This window comes from Cricetulus griseus, chromosome 2, assembly GCF_003668045.3.
Source record: "Cricetulus griseus strain 17A/GY chromosome 2, alternate assembly CriGri-PICRH-1.0, whole genome shotgun sequence".
Taxonomy (NCBI): Eukaryota; Metazoa; Chordata; class Mammalia; order Rodentia; family Cricetidae; genus Cricetulus; species Cricetulus griseus.
Genome location: NC_048595.1, coordinates 161771416 through 161792179, shown reverse-complemented (window position 1 = coordinate 161792179; position 20764 = coordinate 161771416). Strand labels below are relative to the sequence as shown.

At 41.8% G+C, this 20764-nt stretch overlaps 1 protein-coding gene across 7 annotated transcripts in view; it reads right to left on the bottom strand.

The window, feature by feature from the left end:
- Positions 1-20764, bottom strand: part of LOC113833667 (urea transporter 2) — a 253969-nt gene that overhangs the window by 157397 nt on the left and 75808 nt on the right. For all 7 annotated transcript variants that reach the window (XM_035440041.1, XM_035440040.1, XM_027397964.2 and 4 more), the window contains one exon: positions 8549-8610. The gene's annotated coding sequence lies outside the window, so the exon portion shown is untranslated. The remainder of the gene's footprint in view (positions 1-8548; positions 8611-20764) is intronic.

Here is a 20764-nt window from a genome sequence, read left to right as displayed (position 1 = left end):
TTTAAAGAAAGAAATTAAAGAATATACCAGAAAATGGAGAGATCTCCCATGCTCTTGGATAGGTAGGATCAACATAGTAAAAATGGCAATCTTGCCAAAAGCAATCTACAGATTCAATGCAATTACCATCAAAATCCCAACACAATTCTTCACAGACCTTGAAAGAACAGTACTTAACTTCATATGGAAAAACAAAAAACCCAGGATAGCCAAAACAACCCTGTACAATAAAGGAACTTCCAGAGGCATCACAATCCCTGATTTCAAGCTCTATTATAGATCATAGTCCTGAAAACAGCTTGGTATTGGCACAAAAATAGGTTGACCAATGGAATTGAATTGAAAACCCTAATATTAACCCACACACCTATGAACACCCAATTTTTGACAAAGAAGGTAGAGTCATACAATGGAAAAAAGAAAGCATTTCAACAAATGGTGTTGGCATAACTGGATTTGGACATGTAGAAGATTGCAGATTGATCCACATCTATGCCCATGCACGAAATTTAAGTCCAAATGGACAAAGACTTCAACATAAATTCAGCCATACTGAACCTCCTAGAAGAGAATGTAGGTGGTACCCTGGAACAAACTGGTACAGGAGACTGCTTTCTGAACATAACACCAGTAGCACAAACATTGAGATCCACAATTAATATATGGGACCTCCTGAAACTGAGAAGCTTTTGTAAGGCAAAGGGCACAGTCAGCAAGACAAAATGCCATTCCACAGAATGGGAAAAGATATTCACCAACCCCGCATCTGACAGAGGGCTGATCACCAAAATATACAATGAACTCAAGAAGCTAGCCACCAAAACATCAAACAATGCAATTAAAAAGTGGAGTGCAGAACTAAATAGAGAATTCTCAACAGAGGAATCTAAAATGGCTGAAAGACACTTGAGAAAGTGCTCAACATCCTTAGCCATCAGGGAAGTGCAGCTCAAAACAACTCTGAGATACCATCTTATACCGGCAAGAATGGCTAAAATCAAAAACACCAATGACAATCTATGCTAGAAAGGATGGGGAGAAAGAGGAACACTCCTCCATTGCTGGTGGGAGTGCAGACTTGTACAACCACTTTGGAAATCAGTATGGTGGTTTCTCAGGAAAATGGGATTCAGTCTACCTCAAGATCCAGCAATTCCTCTCCTGGGCATATACCCAAAGAATGCACATTCATACAATAAGGACATATGTTCAACTATGTTCATAGCATCATTATTTGTAATAGCCAGAACATGAAAGCAACCTAGATGCCCCTCAACTGAAGAATGGATAGAGAAAATGTGGTACATTTACACAATGGAGTACTCCTCAGCAGAAGAAAACAATGAAATCTTGAATTTGCAGGAAAATGGATGGAACTAGAAGAAACCATCCTGAGTGAGGTAACCCAGTCACAAAAAGATAAACATGGTATGTACTCAGTCATATATGATTTTTAGACATAGAGCAAAGGATTACCAGTCTACAATCCACACTGCCAGAGGATCTAGGAAACAAGGAGGACCCCAAGAGAAGATTGCATAGTCTCTCGAAGAAGGGGAGAAGGACATGAACACCTGAACAAAGTGGGAGCATGGGGCATGGGTGGAGAGGAAGGAGGTGGAAAGGGATGAAGGGGAGGGGGAGGAGAACAAGAGGACTGAGACAGGGGAGGAATAAAGGAGGGCAAGAAAGGAGATGCCTTGACAGAGGGAGACAGTACAGGTATGGAGAGAGGTCTGGCATAATGGAAATGTTAGGGGATCCACAGGGATGATCCCAACTAAGAATCCAAGCAGTGGTGGAGAAAATGCCATTGATGCCCTTCCCCTATAATGATATTGGTGTCTATCTTAGTTACCATTCCTAGAGCCTTCATCCAGTAGCTGTTTGAAGCATAAAAGGCACCCACAGCTAAGCCCTGAACCATACTTCTGGAATTCAGTTGTGGAGAGGGAGGAGGAATGAGCAAAGGAGCCAAGACCGGGCTGGAGAGGAACTGATCTACTGATAGCATGGAGACCCTAGTCATAAAGCTGGGGAAACAGCATTGGACCAAATCAAGCCCTCTGAATGTGGGTGCCAGCTAGGAGGCCAGGGCAGTCTACGGAAGCTCTAACAGTGGAACCAGTCTTCAACCCTAGAGCACAAATGGACTTTTGGAGTCCATTCCCTATGGAGGCAGCCCAGATACAGCAAGGGGAGCCTGGGCCCTCCCTCAAACGATGTGACAGACTTTGAAGGTCCCTAGTGGAGGGCCTCACTGTCCCTAGGGAGGAGTTGGGGGATGGGTTGGGGGTTTTGGTGGGGAACATGGGTGGATGGGAGGGCGAGGGAATGGGGGATAGATATGTAAATATGAGTGGTAATTAAAGAATTTAAATAAAAATAATAAAATACAAAACCACAAATATATAACAGTATCTAGGGTAGATGTTGTGCCATAAATTTAGTTGCATTAAGGCATGCATCTCTTCACTTCTAGGAGACATTAGAAACAATTTGAAGTCTCTTCAGGGTAACGATACCCTCTTGGCACTGTCAAACCTTTGAATTTTTGATAATGAGATAGGTGTAAAATGGCACCACTCTGCTGTAATTGGCATTCCGCTGGTAGATAACAGAGCAGGGCACCTTTTTATGCAGCTGCCAGCCCCTCCAAATCCATCACCTCTCTTTTCAGTGTTGCCCAGGCTGTATTAGGCTGTGCAGAAAACTTAAATTTTGACACCATCCAATCTGTCCTTCTCTTTTGTGTTTGTTTTCAATATTAAGAAATTCTTCCCTGATGACCTGGCATAAAAATACCGTCCTGAATTTTATTACAATATTTTAAAACTTAAAAAAAAGGCCTAGCTTTTTAACTTCCTGTGATTCATTTACAGTATTTGTCATTTTTGTTTGATATGGAATTCGAATGTTAGCTTTCCAACATAAAAAGCTGTTTTTTTTTTTTGACATTGTGGATCAAACACCCCTCCCCCCACCTTTCCTGCTTATTTGCAATCACCCCATCATGTGCCAGATTTCCAAACATGCATTCATTGTTTGCTTCCCGAACCTTCTAGTTCTCTCCAATGGGTTCTATATCCCCCCACACCTCTATCATAATCTTATGTCATCATTTCAATGCCTGTGACCTGAATCACTATTCCTTATAGGCTATATTAAATTTTGGCTGTTTTTGACCCTTTAAACTTTCACATTAATGTTGCATACTCTTTTAATAAACTGCTCCTTCCTGCCAGCCTGGAGAGTTCTCTACTGCCCCATCCATTGCAAATACAACCACCCTCAAGGTTAGGTCCCAGCCATGACTCTGCTATCAAATGCCTATCTGTCCTTGGGTGAATCACATGACTGCTTTGGGTTTTATTTTCTTAACTGCCCTATGCCTGCCTGGCAGGGTTGCTGAGCTATCAGGTGAGATAAAGGAGTGAAAGTGCTTCTGAGAGCTCAGAATAACAAGTCAGACTTAGAAAGAGCTAAACACAGTAATCTCAAAGGTGCGGCTCAGACCATCTCCTCTTCAGTTTTCTCTACTCTTCCTGATGCTGCTTCTCCCAAATTTCCAGCACTGCTATGCATAGCTCTTTTCTCTGAGGGCTTTATTGTAATAACTGGCTACAGGCAGCTTATCTTCACAGGGCCTGAGTGCCAGGCAGACTGTCACTTTGTGGCATTAGGAACTCATATTTGAGAGTCAATTTCTTTACCTGAACAAAGGACATGGTACTCGCTCCCACCCATCAGTGCCATGAAATTCCAAAGAAAATGTAAGTAGAGGTACTTGGTAAAATGTGAGGATCATAGGTGTCACGAGTGTTTTTCATGACATTTGCATGTGGGAAAAGCCCTGTTTCACAAGTGTCACTTTAATCAAGGCATGCAGGGGAATCTAACTCATTTTGTTACCAAGCATGGTTCGCCCAGTGTAATGCTTTGAGAAGATATAGGAACTCTCTCCTTAAAATATTATTACTATCATTTAATGGTTGTTGTAGGAACTCCCTCTATAAAATATTATTATTGTTACTATTACTAAATAGTTGTTGTAGGAACTTTTTAAAAATATTGATTGTTATTATTATAAGTGATAACAAATAGTTGTTATTTTAGGACTTCACTTTGTCGATCAGGTTGCCCTTAAACAAATAACCCTCCTGTCCCTGGCTCCTGAGTGTTGCAATTGCTGCCATACACATAGCTGCAGTACTTGGGTGGAAGTCCATTATTTTCTTTCTTTTTCTGTTTTTATGTGCTTATGGTGGGAGTGCATGTGTGCGCGGACACACACACACACACACACACACACACACACACACACACACACACACGCTGTGTGATATATACATGAATATGAATGTGGGCACATATATGCCAAGACACATGTAGAAATTAGGGAACAATGTTCTGAAATCAGTTCTCACTTCCCCCTTTTGTTTTGGGCAAGGTCTCTCTTGTTTCTTCCACTTCACAGTGTACTGAGGCTAGCTGGTCTGTTAGCTCCCAGGTGGCTCTATGTGGGTTCTGAACTTAACTCATCAGGCTTAAGTAAGTGGTGGGCACTTTTATCCACTGAGCTGTCTCTCTAGTAAATATCGTTTCCTGACTGTGGGGTCTGGATGTGTGGAAAAGTGGAGGTGTGCGAGTGGTCCATGAAGTCTGTCTGGACCTGTATGCGGATGCTGAGCTCAGCACTGACCTGAGGGAGTGAGAACCCTGTGGGCGCAAGGGTAGAAACAAATCAGTCTTTGTCTTGCTTCTGTGAGTGCAGACTCGATTCAGTTAAATTGAGCATTGAGGTCAGCCCTGAGATAATGTAAGAGTACCACCCCCAGAGTGAGCATATGGCTCTGCCACACATCTTTCTGACCCTTGCATCTCTCACTCCTGTGCCAGGATCAGCCTTGGACTTGGTCCAAATGACATTCATAGGCCAGATGATACAACACCATAGCCTGCTCCTTAATCTATTAATAATACAAAATGTCCTTTCCTTGGTAATTAAGTTCTTGCCTTTAGTTCTATTGAAACAGGATTTCTCATCAGCACTCCACCCATTTCCCTGGCTGACCCTGCTTTCAACTCAATTGAGAAGCTGTCAGGTCCTTAAGTTCCCATCACAACTGCCTACCCTGACTCTGCCAATAGCCACTTCTCTGTTGTAGTTTAGACAGAGCCATGGATTTCTGACTTAGCTTTGGATCTTAATCCAATAATTCATCATCTGTGTTTTTAATAATGGAGCCAACACCATTGATCTTCATCTATCCCCATGTTGTCCTTGCCCAGTTTTGCTTGAGTTTTCATGCAATATTAATAAAATTCTACTCTTCTTCTAAACCCAGTCTTGTCTAATCTTAAACTATGGATGAAATGCTGGGCTCTTTCCCTGATGACTCCTAAGCTCTACTTCTAGGACTAGTCTGTGCTTTTGGAAGAAGTGTTTCATTTCAAATAGACCATACCAAACTGATTTTCTTCTTTTCATATGGAAACAAGAATCTTAGGGTTGGTTTTTATGGGAGTGGCTTGCTTGGATCCTTAGGCTTGAATAGAGGACCCATCACCCTAGCATTTGGAAGTTGTGTGTGGAATAAGGTCCATGGGTTATACTCTTCCTCAACAGAACAGGTCTTGTGACTGTTTGATGTGGTCAGAGCAACCAAAGGGAGAAGAGCTTAAAGGCTGAGCCACTCTTGACAATTCTATTTCAGAGGTCTCTATGGGATGAGCAGAAGCTTTGTGACACATCCCTTCTCCTTCTGAATATTCCTGCCTCCTTCTTTTCCATCCACCCTCCCTCCCCCCCAAAAAAAGCTGGTTGTGAGAACTTGCCTCCAGTATAGAAGCTTTTATCTCAGAGACAATGGAGGGGGCATTGACAGGTGCCTACAAATATTTTTTTCTCAGACAACACACCATTGAATTATCATATTTTCTCTCTTCTGCCTGTGACAGACAAAACAGTGCCTGCCCCAACTCAAAGATACACACATCTGCATCCCCATCAACCTGTGCATGTGGTATTTTAGGTGTCAAAAGGATGAAAACCTTAGATCCAGCCCAGTCATGTGAGGCCTTCCTTTAAAAGCAGAAAACTGCTTCCAGCTGCAGTTGGAAATGTGATTAGAGAATTGTCAAGAGAAATGCAACAGTATCAAATTTAGAGGTAGGGGAAGAAGTCACAAGCTAAGGAACATAGGCAGTTCCCTAGGAGCTGGAAATGGAAAGTAAATGGACTGTTCTCAGAGTTTCTAAAATAGAACCAGTCATGCAAGTATCTTGTTTTTAGACAGTGAGATCTGTATCAGACCTCTGACCTACAGCACTATAAAATTGCTTTAAATCTCTAAGTTTGTGGTAACTTGTTACATCAGAAATAGGAAACTAGTGTGGTCCCTCATGAATCAGCTTAATACTTGTTCTTTATTATAACCTTAGACATGCCCCTCACTTGTCTGTGCCTTCATTTTTTCATTTATAAAATAGACATTTTGGGTCATGGGCTGTAAAGCTCTATATAGGTTGACATCATATGATCTTAACTGGCTGGGCTCCCTGATTTGCAATATTTACTTATTTTTTTTGGCTATGGAAGGAGGTGAAACTGAGATGGCACAGAAAGCAACACAACCATGTTGGCTCAAACATGGGAAGCGTTCTCGTCTGGCTCTATTCTCACAACTCCTCAGTCATGAGAAAAGTTCTCATCAGCTGGTGATCAATTTGTGATTCCAAACATAGTGACTAATGGGATTTTATCTTTTTATTCTTCATAAATGGACTTACAACTACAATTTTTAAAATGTTAATTCTGAGGATAGCTCATTAAAAGATACAGATACCAAGAATAGGGGTGAGACTGAACATATCATGTCCTGACTGCAGAGAAAATGAAGTCAGTCATCACTTAAGATATTTATTATTGTTATTTATTTGTGTGTGTGTAAAGACATGCCATGGTATAGGTATAGCGGTCAGAGATCAAAGGTCAGAGGAAAACATTCAGGAGTCAGTTCTTTCTTTCCACTGTGGGTTTTGGCATATAATATTCTGGTCACTAAGCTTTTGTAATAAGAAATTTTACTCACTGAGCCACCTTTCCAGCCCTCAGCCACCATTTATACCATTGTACAAAAGTGTACCTAGCCTGAATTTTGTCAGGAAAGGCAGGGCGTTATAAGGGGTGACATAAAGCTTTATTTGTCTCTTTCAGCCTCCCAGTAGAGGTAATCACTACAGATGCTACTTCATTAACTGGCCTGTGTTAACCACAAAATAATAATGGCAATAGCACATTGATAGTAGTGATCATTTTCTGTGCTGATCTGTCAGTGGTATCATTTTGAAATCCTTTTCATTATCTTTTGTTATTTATGTCAGTCTTCTTAAAAATACTAAAATAGGTAAATTTTAATTCATTCTTCCATTACTAAAAATTAAAACAAGATTTTATTTAATTGCAGACTTCTGAAAAACTACGAGTCTAATGACCCACTCTAATTATTACCTTCCGACAAGATTGCTCACAAATGCATTTTACAGACTTTCAAATTATTTATTTCATTTCAGACTTGAGGCTTCTAAAGCATACGAGAATGCTAGAGACTCTTATGCACTTCTTTGTGACAAATCAACCCATAAAGGTACAGTGAAGTCATTCATAGCATTCACACTGTAGGCATCACATATAGATTGTTGCCAACAAGTTTGGAAGAGATGCCCCAGCACTCAAAATAATGAAAGAGAAATATGTCTCTGAGTTCAAATACACAGGTTATTCAAAATTATGTGGCAGCCTAATTTCTCAGAGTAACTTTCTTACCTACTGCATGACATTAGTATCTTGATTGTTATCTGTTATAACATCTATTGTCCTATGGCTCCCCATGGAAAGAGATCCACTAGTATTTGATATCTGGGCCTTCTATCCTGACACCTTGTCCTGCCCTAAGAAGCTACCTTTGTGCTTTGTGTTAGTATAGAGTGGCTAGTGTGATTGTCAACCAGTCAACACATTTGTGCTTGACAATACAGTAATTTTCATCAGTAAGTGACCTTAACACAAAATTTACATTGGTAAAGATGTCTTTCCAAGCCTGAGCTAGAAGTCTCCCCACTGAGACCCTCCTAGGATGTGAAATATGAAAACTGATGAAATATGGAGATTATTAGTGGCTCTATCATCTGTCTCACTCATCCCTCTCCTTTTTCAAATTTGCAATGTGTTTTGGCAGTGCCAGATCTGTTCATCTCTGTTTGACATAAGAATAGAACCTCTCCCTTTAGGATTTTGCAAAGAAGATGGTGATGTGATTATGCTAGTTCTTATCTGGAAGCAGTTAAGAATCGAGTAGAAGAGACTCCGGCTCAAGGGGAAGAACATTTTCATAGAACCCACCTCTTTCAGGCAAGTTTCAGTTCCCATGAAGCCCCAGTGATCTCAGAGAGAAGAAAACAACTTTAACTCTTCATAATACTATTGCTAGTGCCAACAGCTGTTTTAGATGCCATAGCCTTAGCAACAGTTCTAGCACATACTCACAGTTTCCTTGCTCTCAGTGGTCTTGTGATCTTCTGTTCAAATGATTCAAGTGATAAACAGCCCTGAAAAGATATTAGAGATTAGAAACACTGGAAAATCTAAATTGCCTTGTTTTTTATTTAATGATACATTTGAAACTTATGAACAATAATTTTATTTAGAAAAACAGAGTGAAAAAGAAGATCTATATGTAAAGCACCATTAACTCATGAAACATTTAGATTTGTCTTTATGTATACATGGATATATTGTTTTTTGTTTGAAAAAGGGGTCATACTGTAGACATGGGTTTCATGTATTATTTTTCTAATTAAATATGATATTATAAATAACTTTTGTTAAAAATCCCCAACAGGTGTTCATAGCTGTGCAGATTAGTATCAGAGTCTTAGATTCAATTCCATTGTATTTCTAAGAAGACTGACAGAAAACATCTGCATTCCAAATTTATGAGAGGCCCATGTCAAAGTAACTAGGGAAGCTATGCCTAGATCTCTGACATGCTGAACTGTGAACTAGTATCTTTGTGGCTTGAAGCTACTGTTTTTAGGGCAATGCAGCCATACATTATATAAGACACACAGTGTTTAGTGAATGTCTAGTTTTTCAGCTGTACTACAGTTCACCCAATGTTTTATTGTTGCACATTTTGGCCCTTTTATTTTTCTTCCTATTATAAAGAAGACTGCTATGAATATCATTGTAGTATAGTTCACAATGTATTTTTTGGTTCCTTCCAGTCCCCTCCTTAAACTGTGTCTCTATTTAAATCAGCTAGAAAGTTAAATAAAGACCCCCAAAATCAAAGCTAAGCTTGATTCTTGAAAATTACTAGATAATTTGATGCTAAGCAGTATTCAAAATACCATTGTTTTGAAACCAGCCTGATGACTTCAACCAGCTTAAAATCACTCATCTTTAGTGAACAGCCATGTTCTGACAGTGTGTGATGCTCACAGTTTCCAAGAGCTTTGAAAGAGAGAGCAACAACACTGAATGTGAAGCAAGAGCTACGTCAGGCTATTTTGAAAATATTCAGCTTATTTTAGTCACCTAAGAGGTTGTCAATAAATTCAAATTTTGTGTTACCAAGCTGGATGGCCTGAATTCAATGGCTGTTCTGCCTGGAAGCATTTCCTATACATAGATAACAGCACCATTTCTGAATTTCAATGACTCATTGTTGGGGACAAATGCATATTTTAATGAATGCTATATATTTTAACAGATTCCAAACCCTGCAGTTGTTTTAAGCTAAGGGTGCAATTTTAGGATCTAAATAAGTAAATAAATGAGGAAGAAAATGTGTGTTAATTGTAGTAATTTGTGATACTTTCAAATTCTTAATTAAGAAATAAAATAGGATCATTAGCCATGTCCACTGTAGATGGCATACATAGATCACCATTATAACCAGATGCAAGACCCAAAGTCCTTGCCATAAATGAAATAACAGAGGGAGGTTTCTGGCACATTATAGCCATAGAAAAGGAGACGAGAGAGCCATGCAGAAGGTTCAGACTTTGTAAGTGCCATTTTCCTTGGCCTGGGGAACAACATTATTCTGAAGCCATTGTTTCAGAATATTAAAACAAGCTCAGACTTGGATGCCTGCCTCTTCCTCCCAAACTTTGCAATGGATCTTTCATTCAAGCTTCATAAACCCTCCTTGAGCCTAGCCAGCAAGGGCGTCCATGGCTGCACCAATCTCTACCTTTCCTGTAAGTCCTTCGGACTTGGACTTGGGTCTTTGCCTGCCTCCTTTTCATGGTGAGCCAGTATTTTTTCAACAAAGGAGGCAAGAAAAGAAGGACATCTCTTCTAATTAGATCCATTCTCATTGGTGTTGCATTTTAAAACTTAAGTATCAATTGCTTTTTAAATAAATACGTCACACAATTCGTCATTTAAAAACTCATTTCTAAGACAAGCAGACACCCATACAGTAACTAGAACTGTTCCCAGTAAACCAGGGTGACTGGGAAATATCTAGATATGTTTCCAAGGTGGAGGGAGGGTGAGTAGGCACAGATTTTCAGGCATATAAGAGAAAGCTCTTTGGTGACATGAACTATGAGGGTAACATTGATATATGCCTGGGAGAAGGAAGACTGGTGACTCCAGCTATGGGCTTAGATAGCTGACCATCCTGTTTCTGCAGACAAGGCAGGCATCTCCTTGGCTTTTCCTCTCCTGTGATGCTGCTCATCTTAGTGTGGATGCCCAGGCAGGTGTGAACACTACTTGAAGGCAGACATGGGCAGGTGTGGGTAGTCAATTCCTGTTAGCTCAGCAGGGAGAAGGCTATGAGTAATCTGAGGGATTCTGTATGACTCATGAGAGAGAAAGAAAATAAAGGAAATCATTCATGGGTGATTTCTAACAGGACCAATGAATGAAGTGTTGTATTAGATATTTGAATACTCTAAGTGGTACCTATGGGAAAGCAGAACCCTCAAATCTGCTTTTTCAGGTATCTATTGTTTCCCCTTAATGCAAACCATGAGAGCAGTCTGAAACACACATCTTACACTCAGGGAATTGAGATGGTATAGGTTCCTCCAGTCAAAGGTGCTTTCTTTTTGAAAAAGAAAGCCAGAGAGATGCTGTGTTAACTAAAGATGGTCCTATCTAGGGGAGGCTACTCACCTCCCACCCGTCCCTAAATCTAAAGACCCCAAGGAGCTCACAAGGACTGAAATTAAGTGCTCATATTTTATAGTATTTTACTTCTTGAATAATTCTTCCTTCACGTCTGCATCTGGACACAGTTTTGGCCACCAGTGGAATTTAGGGGCCTTGCTGTGGGTGATGTGAATGGTTATATCACCGCTATTTACTGAAATTGGGGTACAAAGGAATTTCTTTGCCTTTAATTTTCTAAAAATGTACAATAAAGAGGAAAGGGCCCTTGCCAATTTCAGAGTAAGCCAAGAAGAAACAAATTAAAAACATATGCATAAAAACCGAGGCGAGATATCAGATTAGGGTTTAAAATACCCAGTATATAAGGTGCTTCTATAGAGTTCAAAGATATTATAGGTTCCTGGGTATCAGATATAATACTTAGCTCAAGGAGAGCCTGATGCTAAGAAGATACAACAAAGATGGGTGAAGTAGGTTGGGAATGTCTGAGCTATGAGAAGGCCCTGGAAGGTATTGCCTCCTTACTCATCTCATGAAAAGCCAGGAACATTCTTTGTTGAAATTCTTTTTAAAGAAAGTTCTTCAATACACTTTGTCTCTGCTCTTACATCTGAGAAGTGTTTGCCTGGTTCTGTACATCTTCATTTTGTTTAACAAATATTCCTGGACCTCACACCTTTCCCAGATACAGCCTTAGCTGCTAGAGATTCAGGGGTTCGGCATTAGAGAATGCACAGCTGTGTAGAAGGGACATCTACCCTTAACACAGCTGTGTTCAGATAGACCCATCCACTTCCTTTGAATTTATCTCAAAACACCAAGGAAAATGTGAAGCAGAAACACAGAGCCCACCTTTATTGAGGAAGGTCTGCCAAAAGCAATACATTTGCAACTACAGCAGGTAGATGCTGGAAGATCTGCCAAAGACCTCAAACAAAGTTGGCAGTACTCAAAGTTTGTAGAAGAGTGCAAAAGCAGCAAAGTCTTTTGGGGAACAGTTGATCTAAAGTGAATGGGCAGTTTGCAAAAGCAGTTGGGCCTCATTAAGAGATAGGAATGCAGGAGTTAGAATAAACAAGACAATATGTAGATGCAGTATCTAGGCATGCCTGTTGGAGAAGAGGTTCAGAGAAGAAATTAATCACATTAATCAGTCTTATGACCCCTAATCTCTTCTTTCCTTGGGGAAGAGATAAAGGAGAAATTGACTTGCATACATGAATATGGTCACAACCCTATATGTGATAGGTAGCATCATAGTGAACAAGCCAGACTATGCTGGAGACTACTGTGAGTCCTTCATAGTGAACAAACCAGACTATCATGGATACTATCATAGGTTCCTCCTCCCCAAAAGCTTTATGCAAACACAGATGGTTTAAAGGGAGTTGTCCAGTCAGCTATTAGCTGAAATAAAAATTATCAGAAAAATATTACAGATACTATAGTAGAAAAATTGATAATCAGAGAAAAAAATAGACAAAGAAGACATGCACCAAATCATGTTTCAGTCAAGCAAAGGGAAACCATGTATACCAGGCAAATTACCATAAATCCAACAAACAGATAATAGCACAACAAATTTCAGTGAAGAAAATAGTTTAAATAAAATAAGAAATCTGGGAAGAAGTGTCAAAACAACTTAGAGACAAAAATAAGCTGAGAGAGAGAGAGACAGAAAGACACAGATACACACAAAGACAGACAGATTAACACACACAGAGAACAGAGATGCAGAGAGAAAGACAGAGACAGAGACACAAAGAGACAGAGAAACAAAGAGACAGAGACAGAGACACACACACACAGACAGAAACACAGAGAGAGGCAGAGAAAGAAACAGAGACATAGAGACACAGAGAGAGACAGAAAGGGAGAGAAAGAGAGTCATATTGAGAGAATACACATAAGCAGAGTGAGAGAGCTCAGGGAAGAAGGAGAGGAAAAGCAAAGTCATCTCCAAATTAGAGACCCATTTTAGGTGACAAATGCCAAACAGGCATAGGAAAATAAGATGGCACAGCACATGGTTTAAAAGGATGAAGAATGGACAGGACATTGGTATAGAAGATGGAGTGGACCAACAGATCTGTGCAGATGTATCAACACAGGGCTTGTGATGGAGAGTAAAGCAAAAACAGAATGGAAAACGATCTGGAAGACTGTTATAACAAGACATCTCCAGAATAAAATACTGAAATCTGCATGCCAACCAAAGCAAAGGAAAACAGGCAACAAAACACAGGCTGTGTCGGGAAAGAGTTATGGCAGACATACCAACCCGGAAGGCAAAGGTGATCACCATTCAAATGACTAATTTCAACACAGAGTAAAGTAAACCATGCTAAACTCTTTTCTCCAAATGGGCAGAAATGGACTGGCATCATAACTCCCCACAGTCACATGATGCTTACAAAAAAAATGTCATCACTGAGAGCTTAACAAGGGTACAGATTATCTGTGTTCAAACTACTGCTCAAGTACAAGTGCAGCCCAAGCACAGAGACCCAGGAAGATGCGGCTGGCTGGACCTTGTTTTGAACATGTTAGAGGACATACTTCAGCCACTGGTAGAACATGGAAACCCAATGAAAGACCTTGAGTGAGACAAAAATATACCAGTAAAGTTTATTATGCTACTCTTGTCCCTGGTGCTTCAGCTGGCTTTTGGAAACCCATTCCCCGTGCTGGGTTGCCTTGCCCAGCCTTGATGCAAGGGAGGTGTTTGGTCCTGCCTCAGTTTGATGTGCCAAGCTTTGTTGACACCCATGGAAGGCCTGCCCATTTCTGAATGGAGAGGGAAGAGTGGATGGTGAGGGTAGATAGGGGGTGGGGGGGGAAGGAACAGTAGAAGAGGAGAGAGGGAAAACTGCATGCAGGATATAAAATAAATGAAAAAAGATAAGTAATAAATGAGAAGAATGTTTTTCTAGAACTGTTAGAAAAAAGATTATTGTGCTAAGGGGCAGTGCCTCCAAATAGAAAGAACAGATGTGTGAATATGAGAAGTTTCAGCGAAACTAAAGAATGTTTTTGAACCTTGCTAGAGGACTATCTCTAGTGTTCAGGTCCCTGCATTTGTGCAAACATCTATAAGAAAATCTGGTAGTCCTGCCTCTCCTCTTCATCCTTTTGTTCCACACATCTGCTGTGTGAGTTCATATACCAAATATACCAAAGTGATCTGGTCTGCCCAGCTTTCCAGCCTTCCATCTGTCTTGTGGCTCAGAGACACCCTTCAGGCCAGGGGCCCTGTCTTCCACACCTCTGTGCCTATGATGCTTCCTTTCTACCAGTGATCTTTATTTCCTCCAGTGGAAAGTAAACATAACCTTTGAGACCTCATAGCACTTTCTCTTGGAAGCCTTCTTCATTTTTAATCCCCACCAGACACAGGACTCAATCAGCACACACAGCCTTGCAACTACAGTTGTTTAGGATGGAGTCAACTGAGTCCTCTGTAAGCATGTAGTGTTAGACCCCCAGAAAAACTCAGGCCTCCGGGGTCTCAGCCCACGACTGCAGTCACCCCAATCACCAGGCAGATTCGAGAGCTTGATGCAAACTGCATGAGGCTTTATTGTTGTTTAACGAGCTAACCCCATGTTAGCTCGGGTCTTTCATCCACTCACCAAGGCGGATGGCTATAAAAGACACCTCGAACCGCACTGAGTGATCTTATAGGGCAGTGTAAGGGAGTATCTGGAGGCACAGGATTGGTGTGCCTCCAGGCTTGGAGGGCTTGCCCTGTGTTGATTGGCCAATTGGTTGTTATGGCCCATAGGCCCTCCCAGGGTGGTTGCTATGCTCTGCGAGTCATTGCTGTGTGCTTGTCCATAAAGTACACCCAGAGCCATAAAGCATAGTGCCACCAGCTAACTTCTGATTGGCTCCTTGCCACGAGGCAGGCATCTGACCTCTTAGTGACCAAGTCAAGGTCATAGCGAGCACGTGTTACTGTCATGACTGCTGAAATGGGGAGCTGGTCCCTTCATTAGGTACCAAGGCCTACCAACATTTTCCCATTATCTTTCTTAAAATACATAAAAAAAGACCATTCTGTGTGTACTTGATATGAGTGAAGGCATGCATGCCACAGTGCGTGTGTGGAGGGCAAAGGAAAACTGTGCAGTTGGCTCTTTCTTTCTTCTTCTACATGGGTTTCAGGGAGGAAACTCAGGTTGCCAGGCCAAGCACTTTGACCCATTCATCCATCTTGCTGGCCCTCCATTATAGTTTTACCTTATGATAGGACTTATTGGAAATAAACAAAATATCACACATCAAAATTAACCTGACCCAAAGACTATACAACTTAATAGACTATATATGGTTAGCATTGGTATAGCAAATGGAAGATTTAAAGTTTCATGTTAAATGCATGTATTTATCCACTACCCAAATAAGGAAAAATTCATGGCAGAATTAAAACTAGAAAAAATTAGCTTTCTATCTATAAACCCTATATAAACTCCATTATTTTTTATTTCCTCTGCAGCCACCTGATTCTCCTTCCTGCACCTTGGAGCTCCTTTTAATCTAAATATTTTGCAACAGTGTTACCTTCCCTGTCTACTCAAAAGTCTGTCCCTGTCCCTGTCCCTATCTATCCATGTGATGGCCCAGCCAGCTCCTTTATTTCAAGGTCCCCCAAAGGCATCCTTTTCCTTTGCAATCAATTCCTTCATTTAATATTAAGGATTTTTGCAGCCTGGAACATTTCTAAAAATGATTGTTACTTCTGTCTTACCACATTTCATGCACACTGATCTCCCTCCAAGTATACTGCACACACATACCATCCGGATGGTTTTTCTGACCTCTACCTTAATGGGATCCCTCCCCTTTTCCTGTTCCCCCTACCCACCCATAGAAACACGATGGGAGAAAGTCCATCTGCGCTGCTGATAATACTGATCCCTCCACTTGCATTTCCATTTTAATTCATAGAGGGTGTCCTACTATTTTGTACATGTTTTATTTCACTAGACAGACAGGCAGGGCACTTTCAGGTTTTAATGCCATGCTTTTTCTACATCACCCTGGATGTCTCTCAAGGGAGCGAGAGTGTAGTAGCTCCTCAACAATCATGCATGCCTTTTAGATACAGAGAGATATCGCTTTGGTCCTTGGCATTTAGCAGGAGGCCAACTCACCTGAATCCTAAGCCTTAAACAGCTTCCATCCCTGCCTCCTCCTTTGCTCGATTAGAGTGACCCAATTTCTAATTGTCATTTTCTAATTATCCACCTACCCTAATTAAATGCATACTTGTAGCTCACTGTTTTCAAGTCCCTTCCCTTCCATCATCTCAGCAGATTCTTATGTGATACCGTGCTACATGCAATGTGGAGATTCTCAAGTCATTTACAAATGGGGAAATATAGTCTAGAACCTAAGACCACACAGCTTGCTACTGGCATGTGCAAGGTCAGAGGCCCCCATCCTGCTTCTTCTTCTGGTCCAATATTCTTTATAGCAGAGCAAACTGTGACCATCACAAAGTTTCCAGAACTTCTCTCTGAAGCATGAATGTATATATATATTTAAAACATTGATTTTTGCTCAAATTTCTCATTTTGCTTTGATTTCTCCTTCCTGGTGAAACTGTCGCCTTCTTCCCTGATGGTAAGCATTCGTTTTCTGCGCTGAATGATGGCCCCATTCGTTTGTTCCCCCCTTCGGTTCCTTTTGCCTGCATTTCCACTTAGCCCTGCCACCCCCTGGAGAACCATTCTGGCTTAATGCCTCCTGCATCCTTTCAAATTGTTCTTGTTCCTCAGTGCTGGTTTCCTGCAGGGCTGCCCTTCTCGGCTAATGAAGAGCCTCCAACCGAAGGCACTGCTCCTGATAGTCCCATCCTGCTGGGAGTGGGAGGTGGAGGTTGGTGGCAAAGCGGGTGATGGCCTGTCTTGATGCTTTTGTGAAGGCAGGCAGAGGCTCTGTTGGTACAGCTCAGGCAAGTCCTGGAACTCACTGGCACCTGGTTTTGTGACGACTGATCCTGTCCTCCTCACACGTTACACTATTTTCAGAAGGATCTACTTTCTCCCCGGCCCAACCAGGAGGCCCTCTTCACAGAAGGCCTGCTCTAAACTGTCCAGTGGTACCACTTTGTAATCTGTGTGCAGACATGGGTGGGGCAGACAGCAACATTTCTGCCCCACTCAGAAAAACAGCAACCTTATATTCTATGTTTTGGAAGGACCCCTCAAAACAATAGTGCCTTAGATGAAGTGACTATCTCAATAGTAGATTTCTGCTATTTATCTCCACCCTTTTCTACTAACGGAAAGGGACCAGGAAGTAGGTCACCCAGTCTAGCGTAGAACTAAACTCTCTGGATCCTTCAGTGGCCCAGCAGGTGAGCATGTGACTAAACATCAGTTCTTCCTTGATAGCTTCAAATTGAACTGGTCAGAGGAAGCCAGATATCATAGTATGAGGCAGAGGGACTGCACCTAAGTTCTCAATGATGGCCAGTTTGACAGATGAGTGGTATTGAGCCCTCCAGATCTAGTTACCACCTCTTACCCCTTGGCTTTTTCAGGAGGCCACAGTGCCTATAAATCACCTTTTAATGCTTAAGCCAGTTTGCTTTGCTAATTGCACTCAAGACAGGCCTGGCTAACAGTACACCTTCTTGGCAGTGACTTTTCCCATCCCAAGTCCCAGATGCCTTGCATTGTCTCCTAATAGTTCAAGGTCAGGCATCTACACAGCTGCACTGTGGCTACCTCTGGAGGTTGATTTCTGCCTGTTATGAACCCTGAAAATTCCATCTACATTCATCATCACTAGGTGAGGTGTAAAATGAGCATGTCCCTACAAGAGAGACCCGCAAGCTAAAGGTCTCTGCACCTAGTTGAGGTCAGGGGCACAAGGGGCATATGGTAAATATTTGCTAAGTGGAAGAATAAGTGATGGTGGACATTCATTCACTTACAGAGTTGAACGGGGAACAGGTCCACTTTTCCTACTCAGACTTTCTGGTCTTTGGTCACTGGACCTTAAGTTTCTTTCTTTGACCCAACCTCAATCTACTTGTCTTGCTTAGCCTCTCTCACAATTCCACTTATTCAAAGAGCCTCTCAGGTGAATGTGATGGCTCACACTACTCCAAGCTCCTAGGGAGACTTGCAGGAAAACTGTACATCTGAGGAATGCTTGGTCAACCTAGACACACTCTCAGAGTAAACAAAATAAAATAAAATAAAGGATAACGATGTAGCTCAGTGTGGGGGGATGCATTCTTGGCATTTGAGAGAGTGAGTTTATCCTCAGTATCACTTAAACCTCACAAAATAAACAAACAAACATCCTGTGTATGAGCAGGGATAGAGAAAGAGGGAGGGAGAGAGCGGGAGGGGGGGACAGGAAGCGGGAGAGGGAGAGGGAGAGAGAGAATAGATTTCTGGTGTGTACTAGGAGACAAGACAACTTCATGAAGTCTATATCTACATTGATTGGCATGGCCATTCTGTCCATTGTGGAATGTATATTCTGTACATTCAACACCCCGTGTTTTTGAACTCATGCCTCCAGGCCCAGCTCAGATGGACCTCATGCTCTGTTCTTTTCATTCAAAAAGAATCTTAATTATCTGTTCAACCTCCTGAGCGGTCTCCATCCTTAACATACAAGATCAAGCTTGCACATGTGTTATCCATTCCCTAGTGGTTCCCAGGGTTCTTAGGTATAGCTATTTATCCATCTTCATCTGCCCCCTTTCTCTTCCATCCGTTACTACATCTTTCTGCCAACCAGATCTAGGACAGTCCCATACCCAGTAGCTGTCCAGTGCATATAATAAGACTTGAATAAATCAATATGAACTAGCCAGCTTTGATCTGACTGGAATGTCACAGGGAATCCAGCTGCAAGCCTTATCTTTCAGACAAGAATATTATTATAGATCTTATAGACATATGGCTAACAAAACTATGTATGCTTTGCTCCCAGCACATAAAGTGCTCAATAACAAATGTTAATCACTATTGTTAGGGTGTTGGAGGCACTTGGAAAGCCTGGAAAGCATTATTCTTTAAATCTACCACTCAGTGAAAGTCTATTATTTGCAACTTGACCGCAATCCCCACCTCATGCTTGATGATATAGGTCCTATATGTCTGCCACCTTGAGGGTCCCTCCCTTTATCTAGCTGTCTTTCAGCTGGCCAGATAGTTAGTAGCTTTCTTCTACATTTGTCCTTTGCCACAGCAACTGTACCTGTAAGAAAGTATTTCTTGAACCCTGGAGGCACCCAGCTGATCAAGCCTGGGAACTCAGTATTCCAGGCCTTGTAGTTGCTTTGGAGTAGGGCTCTAGGGGAAAGTAAGAGAAATGGGTGAATAGAGGAAGAAGAAAAGAACAGAGAAAAGATCAGGAAAGGAAGAAGAAAAGAACAAAGAAAGGAGAAGAAAAGAACAGAGAAAAGAAAGGAAGGGGAACCAGGAAAAATGCCTGGCTCTGGTTTGGGTGTCTGTATTGCTATTTTCTTCCATGAAAGGCAAGAGAGAAGGAGGGAAGGCCTTGCCATGGATTTCCCACCATGCCTGTTTACTCCCTTGCTCTGGATCTTAGAGACATGAAATGTAACTGCCAGAAAAGACTTTATAGGTGCATAGCTGAAAATATGTGTATATTCGGAGCTCTGTACCCGGACACAGAGTGCCCTGTATGTAAATATTACCCACCGTGGTAACAGGCCTGCTGTTTTCACACAACAGCATTTGCTGGCTGGGTGACCCTTGATGCAGCTCCATGGGTTTGAAGGCTTTCTTTGATTTTCCCCTTTGCCCCTGTTTGTGGTTGATAGTGAGGTTCTGACTTTTTGCTGAACTCCCAAATCCGTGCATGAGATCCTGCTTAAGACAGAGGTTGTGTGGCCTTCCCTTTTGTTTGGGCATTTGCCCATCCCTGAGCTTTCCCCTTCTCTCTGTGTATTGTGTGTTTCTCTTAACTTGAGCTGGTTCCTGTGAGTGCCTTTCTGTCTTTCTAGCATTTCCCTAGCTATCTGTTCATTGTCTGTTTTTGTTTGTCCCTCACCCTGACACTCAGCTGCCCTCTCTCCACTTCCCCCCACCCCGAGCACATTTTGTCTCTTGCCCCCACCCCTTCTCATTGCCATGATGCTGCTTCAGTGAGGAGGGGGCAATCTATCTGTCAGAGAGGCTCCGCCAGCCTCAACCACCTCTCTCCCGCTGCTGGCAATTATCTGGAGGTTGGCACAGGGCCCGGAAACTGCTGCTTGCACCGCCCTGCGGCTCAGGGTCTGCTCCTCCATGCCAGCCCCTGTGGAGGATCACTTGGTGCTATGCCCAGGATGTGACAACCTGCAAAGGTCACACACACTCCAGAGAAGATGGACTGCTCTGCAAGTGGAATTGACATCGGGCAGATTTGCACACGACCCTTCAGATTTTCCAGCACTTCCCAGAGGCTAATAAAGAGCAACAAAACCCAGAAATTACACACAGCATGGCATTCCCCACACCCACCTTGACATTTTCTATATATTCCAGTTTTAATTTATTTTTTAGAAGACGGATTTTTCTACCTTAATTGAAA